Source organism: Tenrec ecaudatus, unplaced genomic scaffold, assembly GCF_050624435.1.
Source record: "Tenrec ecaudatus isolate mTenEca1 unplaced genomic scaffold, mTenEca1.hap1 Scaffold_1188, whole genome shotgun sequence".
Lineage (NCBI taxonomy): Eukaryota > Metazoa > Chordata > Mammalia > Afrosoricida > Tenrecidae > Tenrec > Tenrec ecaudatus.
The window spans coordinates 41,211-48,402 of NW_027457747.1; the positions used below are offsets into that span (position 1 = coordinate 41,211).

At 49.1% G+C, this 7,192-nt stretch overlaps 1 long non-coding RNA gene across 1 annotated transcript; it reads left to right on the forward strand.

The window, feature by feature from the left end:
* The first annotated feature begins 3,488 nt into the window (after positions 1–3,488).
* LOC142435985 (uncharacterized) lies at positions 3,489–6,030 on the forward strand. The gene is made up of 3 exons (XR_012781699.1): positions 3,489–4,290; positions 5,530–5,617; positions 5,687–6,030. It is a non-coding gene; the product is annotated as an uncharacterized LOC142435985 (long non-coding RNA).
* Positions 6,031–7,192: the final 1,162 nt, after the last annotated feature.

Genomic DNA, 7,192 nt, shown 5'->3' on the forward strand with positions numbered 1-7,192 from the left:
TACAGAGGTTTGTGGGCTCAAGGACTTTGAGGGGCATGCACCACCTCTGCCTCATTTGGAGCCTTACGATATGCGAGTCCAGCACCTGTTGAGTGCCCGGGCTGAGAAAGGAAAGGCTCTGCGTTGTGTTCAGATCTTCCAGCTCTCCCCAGGAGGCCACAATGACAACATGTGGGTGGGTCAGGGAAATAGACAAAGCATGCGTGGTCGTCGCAAGACATGAACGGCAAACAATGCCAGGGATCTGATCCTTTCTAATCTGCTCCACCTTCCTGCACATGTGGACATTCAGGGTGTTTTCCAGTAGGATTTTATTTGGACCCCTTAGGGTGTAAGTTCCTGCGTTAATCCCCTTGTGTATCCTCAAATCACTTAACTCCTTTGAGTCGGCTCCCGGAGTTCCTTTTGGGCAGTAGTTTCCTGATCCACAGAGAGATAGATTACATTTGGATATTTTCCTCAAGTAATTCCCTTGTCCATTGACCGAGTTGTTCCTCAGCTGGACACCGGCTCTGCAGCACGCAAGCGACGGTCCAGGGTGTGTGCATCTTCCTGGGGACACCGTCTTCATTACATTCTTCCCCTGCTTGTCTCCAGGTGTTGAGCAGGAGCATTCGGGCTGCTTCATATCCAGACAAGTCCCTGGCCATTTTTCCTGAGGCTGCTTTAGTGTCAGAGACTCAAGAGTCCCATTGCCGAGGGGCCCCTGCAATTGAGGGAAGTTCTCTTGGCGGTGGAGCTCCGATTGCTTCAAGCAGCCAGGAAGCTTGGGGTCTGTCTTTGGGGTCTGCACCTTCTGATTGTCCTGGGGATGAGTGGGTTTGCGAAGACAAAAAGCTTCCTGGGGTCGTGGCATCCTAAAGGGTAAAGAACTCTCACTTTCCTGTTGTTTCTTTAAAAAATGGCTTTCCAGCTGTTGAAGTGAATTTGGAATGCGTGATTGGGACTTAGTGTGGACGGTAAGACAGGATTCATCACAGGGACTCTTGTGAGGAGGAGGAAAAGGTACTGCGAGTGGGCCACGGAGCTGTGGACCGGGCGGAGTCAGGACTGTAGCCGGCGGTGGGGCCTGGGCTTGGCATGCAGTTGGAAGTAAAAGTTGGAATCGGCCTTCAGTGTAGGGCAAGGAGTGACGTTGCAACAAGAGTGGGTACTCTTTAGCTTGCATTTGAGCTGGTAAGGCATTAGGAATTTCATTAAATAAGACAGTGGGAAACTCTAGGGTGGATCCAGAGACCCTGAGAGCAGCTGCCAGAGACTCCCTGTGCAGAAAAGGTAGACCCCAGAAAAACTCACTGAATTTTTGTGGAAAATGCTTCTGAGGGCTGGGTATCTGCTCTGCTTTGATGCTGGCATTCCAGAAGGGCTGGGGAGGTGCAGTGATCTGCTCCCCATCGAGTGCCTTCAACATATTTAAGGCCTGCAGATGGTATTCTGATACACCCTTTCCTTTTTCTTCCCAAATATTCCATTTCTCTGCCTTTGTGATTTCTATTTCCAGCAGCTTGTGGACATTGGGGTTGAGCAAGGTGGGCCTCCCTACTTCCCCCTGCCTCTTTGTGGGTCCTTCCCGAAAGGTGTCTTCTTGGGGGTGCCAGGTAGAGTGCTCTTTCAGAGACCCAAAGTATTCCAAGGAGGGAAGCTGTAAGTTCTTGGCAGCTGCCCAACACTGGGGTGGGGAGGCAGTAGGGAGGCCTGTGGGATCCTGACTTGTGATGGCTGCCATGGCAGGTGTGGAGCAGCGGTTGTGTGGAGATGGGCTCTGCCTGGGCCTTGCCAACAAGTCATTCTGAGAAGGAGTCCCTGTGGGGTGCGGGGCTGGTGAGTCCCAGAGAGTGCTTGGAGGCTGCAGGTAGGCCTTTGAATCCGGGGGTTTGGCACTGGGTGAGGGAAGAGCCAGTGGTGTGGGTGAAAGACTGTAGGTTCACGGGAATGTGTGCAGTCTGGTGATTGACTCAAGGCGGGTAAGACATGAGAAGTTGAGATGCACATCTGGGCCCGTGGAAGGGTGGAGTTCTGAGACCTAGGTGTCCGGAATGGATGAGCCGCAGAACCATGTGGGGCGCGCGTACCGACGTGGACTTCAGCCGTACCTCTATTTCGCCAGCTACCAGAGAGGGCTTGAGCTTTCTGTTGACCAAAGCTGCCAGTGTCAAGTGGGTTTCCCAAGTGGCTGCAGGAGACAGAAGGACCAGATTACTGCCAGGACTGAAGGGGCAAGAGACCTAGCAGGCTAGCAAGGGTCGGTGCAAGCTCAGCCCCTCCCCAAGCCTTGATGGCCTGCTCTTCCTGCCCCACCCCACTGCCCGGGACTCCTGTCATTCTCTGCCCATCCCTGAAAGTGTCCCCCAAACCAGCGCATCCCAGCTGCTCTGCAGCCCGAGGCCACACAGGCACCCTGGTTGGAAGATGCACCCCGCGTTGAAGCAGGAAGGTTACTTACTTCTGCCTAAGACGCAAACGCAGGTTCTGAGCGCCATATAGTTCTTGCAGGAAGCTTCGGAAAACTGGAAATCAAGAGAACCGTTATGGTGCAGCCCTCCCAGAGGACCGAAAGGAATGTCACACGGGCTGTGCACTTAGGACGTTGGACTCTCCAGAGCTCAAGGTCAAATGATAGCTTACTCCCACGGGCAGGAGGTGCTTTGGCATTTCAAGGAGCATCGGTTTCCAATATTGTCTGTGGGGTCTCAGTGAGCAATCTGAACCTTGGCAAAGTTACACAGCTTATCGCAGTTACCCCTCAATGTTCCACCTCCAAATCCACCAGAATCTGCTCCTGACACCCCCACTGCTCCCTACTGGGTCCTACCTTGGCCAGCCTTCATCCCATCCTAGGCCCCTCCTGTACATCTGGGAAATATCTGGGTTCTGTTTCCATCCACAATATCCTTTTGTTCAGGATTATTACCTGAGAGAGACGGGCTGTTGCCACTGGCATCCTGCAGAGGAGGGGACAGGAGAGCTTACAGAGCTTGGTTGAATGGGCAGAACCTTACCTTTCAGAGCGTCACCTTTGTCCCTTGACCTGCTGCTTCTCCTTGTCTCCACCTGAGGTTGGGGCACAAGAGAGGAAGTCAGGCTGGAATCCAATCCTGCGTCTGTTCTTTGTGACAAACTGCAGGCATTTACTGGTGATTAGAAGAATGACAATCTCCATGGAATGACTAAAGCCCAGAAACCAGCTTCTGTGTGAGACCTAGAGTGCATTTCTTCCGTCAGCCTTCCTCTGCTCACGGAGAGCACACACTCTCAGCACTCAGTGTTCTGGTGGGCAAGATTTTGATTATGGAGGCTGAAGCTCTGGTCCAGCCCTTGACCACTTCCTCCCCGGGGTCAGCCATGCTTTCTCAATTAGCCCAGACAGAAAAGGAGCCTTGGCCCAGAGACTGGAGCTCAAGGAAAGAGACTGAGGACCCAGTGATGAGAGCTGCCCTTTGAAATGTCTAGTCATCTAGTACTTAGCCACTGCGTCACTATATTGGGGATTTTTACCTATTGCCCTCTATAACAACTAGAGATGGGAGGTCTGAGATCTTCAAAGAGAAATATTTTTGAATGCTCACCTTACTGGCAAATGATTTACATATCATACGAGTCAATAGTTCAGTCGTTCAATCAGATCAAGGGCAATGGTACAATCAATGATTACCATATCCATTTTAGAACAACACCCCCCCCCCTCCATGGTTAAATTGCCTTCAAAAGGAGTTGTGTAATCACAGTCAGGTCTAAAGCTCTCTGTCCCCTCTGGCCTCCTTCATTTTTTCGTCTTGAAATCAATCCCCCTTCACTCCCTAGCTTCCCGATGGGGGAGTTCTCCACACTGCTGATCTCACAATCCCTCCCTCTGCCATGAGATCTCTCCACCTGCAACTCTGTCAACCCTTGTGTCCATGATCATGATGCATCCACGCCTCCTGTGCTTCACAAACAGGGAAAGCCAACAGAAATAATGAAAATCAACATAAGCCGGCAAGGATAAAATGATACCAATGCAGTGAACAAAGTCCTAACAGTGAGTAAGGACGCACCAGCCCTCATCAACATTCCAAAGCCAGGGCTGATGGTCTCTTCTTTCTTGAGATTTCCCCTATCAGGAAATTAATTACGAAAGGAAAAATTTATAAAACGAAGAAAAATCAATCTCTCCTATGGCTGGGTTGAGAATTTCTTACCTTTATCCTTTTCCTGGGTGGTCGCACAGGTGGAGTATTTGGAAGGAAGGGGAGGACCAGGAAGAAGCAACCCACTCCATACAGGATGGCCAAGGTCAAAACAGTGAACCAGGTGGGGTATTGGTAGGTCAGCCAGGAAGCACTTTTCTGTTCCAGCAGAAAGAGAATCTCCTCCATCTTCTGGATACAGCGGTTGCACTCAGGCAACTGAGCACTCTGAGTCCCCTCTGGCTTCAAACCCACTTGCATCACAAACCTGGGCCCACATCACTAAAGGGTCACAGTGGGGTGGGAGGTGACAGCAGGACAACACATAATCCCTCCCTCTACCCTCCAGCTCATCACATTCCTCCCCTGCTCTGGTCTTCTCTCTCCCACTGCCTGCTCTGGGCCTCCAAAGTCACCAGCTGCACCTGATGGAATGGAATCTTAGTGCAAGTTCTTATTCATTCCACCTCCCACCTAGGTATTACCTGCTTCCTTGGCAAGTTGCCTGAATCATGACCAATTTCATAGGCTTAGAATATCTGAAGTTGTCTCTGTCCTCAATGAAAACCTTCCAAAGTCATGATTTTACTTTGTCTTATCCAAGATAGAGAACTTAGGTTTATGTAACATTTATTTAGCTTTATGAATGTTGGATGAAAAGCTTGGAATTTGACTTCTATGACCAGGAGAGTTATTCAAGAGCTGAGGTATATCTCTCCCAGGAGAGAGATCTAACAAATTTTCTGCCAGATGGTACATTTGGGGAGACAAGGAACACTTAAGCATTAATCATTCTTAACAGTGTCCCCTGTAAATCTTCCTTGTGTGTGACTACTGCCCATTTAGGGCTTGCTCTGGGAACACTTGATGGGGTAATAAGCCTTGCAACAATTCAGGCTCAAAGGGCAAGCATCTAGCTGAGCAAAATAAAGAGATAATATGGATTGAGTTGTGTCCTTACCACTACCACTTGAGATATTCCCCCAAAATTCGTTGGAACCCTAACACTGAAGGCTATAATCTGATTTGGTTATGTGAGGGCTCTCTCTGGGAGAAATGTACCTCTGTCCTTGGCTTCACACAAGAACCAATTGACGCAGAAACCTAGTTTGTGATCCAAGTGACTTTATAAAGGATAGAGGAGGCAAATATGCTCGTGGGGGGTAGGGGCGGACTGGACAGCCCACGCGCGCTGGGTTGCATGACAGCTGGTTTGAGGCCCCCACCCATACCCTGTTGGTAGGCATGGCTGACGGTACTGTTTGACCCCATTGACTGAATTAAGCCCACCTGGTCTAGATGGGGGCCCGCCCAGGTTGACCTGCTTCCTGTCACAAGGACCTAAATGTGTGCATCTTTCCAGCCTGAAGCAGCTTTCAACTGTCTGTGATGGGGAGGAGGTTTGGCATGCACAGCGACCACCCTCAGTTCTGCCTCTACTTACCTAACAGGTACACGGCATTTCTTTTCTGTTTTTTAAAACAACAACAAAAAAATCATTTGTAATCTTTCTATTCCAGCGGTGCTAGGAGCAAGGCAGAGGCAAAACCCAAGAACAGGGTTCTTCTCTGTTGAAGCGCGATAAACTCACGGGGAAGCAAACAAGCATCTTCATCCACGTGAAGTGAATCTGTGAATCAGCAGCTCCCAACTGACCAAAGCACGCACAGAGCAGCCCAGCATCAAGGTCCGTTTCTGTGCACTGCTCCCACTGTGAGGAAGAGCTTCATGTGCATTAATAGGGAACTTTTGTAATATTTGAATTTTGAATAGTGGTTTTTGTCAGAAACTGGAAAAAATCTCAAAGCCTGAAGAAACTCCTTTCTAGTACTGAACATTCAAGGGAGCCTGTAGAAGCCTGAAATGATTGGTAGGTGACCACCTGGATCTGCTTGTTGAGTGAAAGTGGCAGAATAGCAGCAATAGAGCAGCGGGTTCATTCTGACCACTGACACTCGTGGACCTGGTTTACAGGCAGTAGAGAAGAAGATGAGAGCAGGTTGACTCGTTTGAAGTCCATGACCTACTCTGAGGGGACTAGAGTTGTGGAGAATTGGTGATGGGGCCAAGGCCTAAAGGCAATGCGACCAATGGACACTGAGGTGAGGCCAAGAGAGGGAGCCCAGATTGACTTGACCCGAACCCGACCAGATGAAGAGAGAATGTTGAGCCTGTGCACTGGTATATACTGCTGCAGACTGTATAGACGAACTGTCCTGCTTTGACTTTCTTGTGGATGTGGACTTCACAAGGTTCCAACTGGCATGAAGACTCTTTATATTGAAGAATATGATTGTCTCCTCAGAGCACTGGGTTGATGGAAGTAGGCAGTAGAGAAACTGGATAGCCAAAATGGGCCAGATAAAGGCGTGAAGTGGCTAGCTTACAAGATTTCATAGATACTGGAATATATTCATAGAATTATAGGATTAATATGTGGGTGTACCTTACCTGCAATTGTTAAGCATAGGATATTTTTGTTTCATCACTTACAGAATATTATGTTTAAAGGAGGGTGGCACGGCGTGAAATGTATACATTTTCATATTATACTGTTAGATACTGATATGATTCTATTATTGTTTTGAAATTATATACGGCTAAAGAATTTTGTGAAAATGTCAAATGGACAAGGGGTGGTCTGTTGTAGTTATACAATCTGGTGTCAATTTGGGACTTGAGAGGATTAAGCGTGAAGGGGTAGACTCTAGTCTCTCTATTGGGTTATGGCCAATGAGGCCTCTTTGTGGGCCTGGCCTTCCCGTCAGGGTTCTGGGAAATCTGGTCTTTCCTCCTTGGAGGCAGGAGACTATCTTTCTGCTCATTCACTGAGAGATGTCCTACTAACAAGACACATGGCACCACACTGATAGAACCCATGCCCTGGGAACTGGAGGAGCCACATGGAGACCCTGCCAAAGCTGAGATGCTTCTACCACCACTGGATGCAGAAGACTTTGCAACTACTGACCTGTGATCTTCCTGCATTTGGGGTCATTGAAGGTGTTTCATGAGTCTGAAGAGAA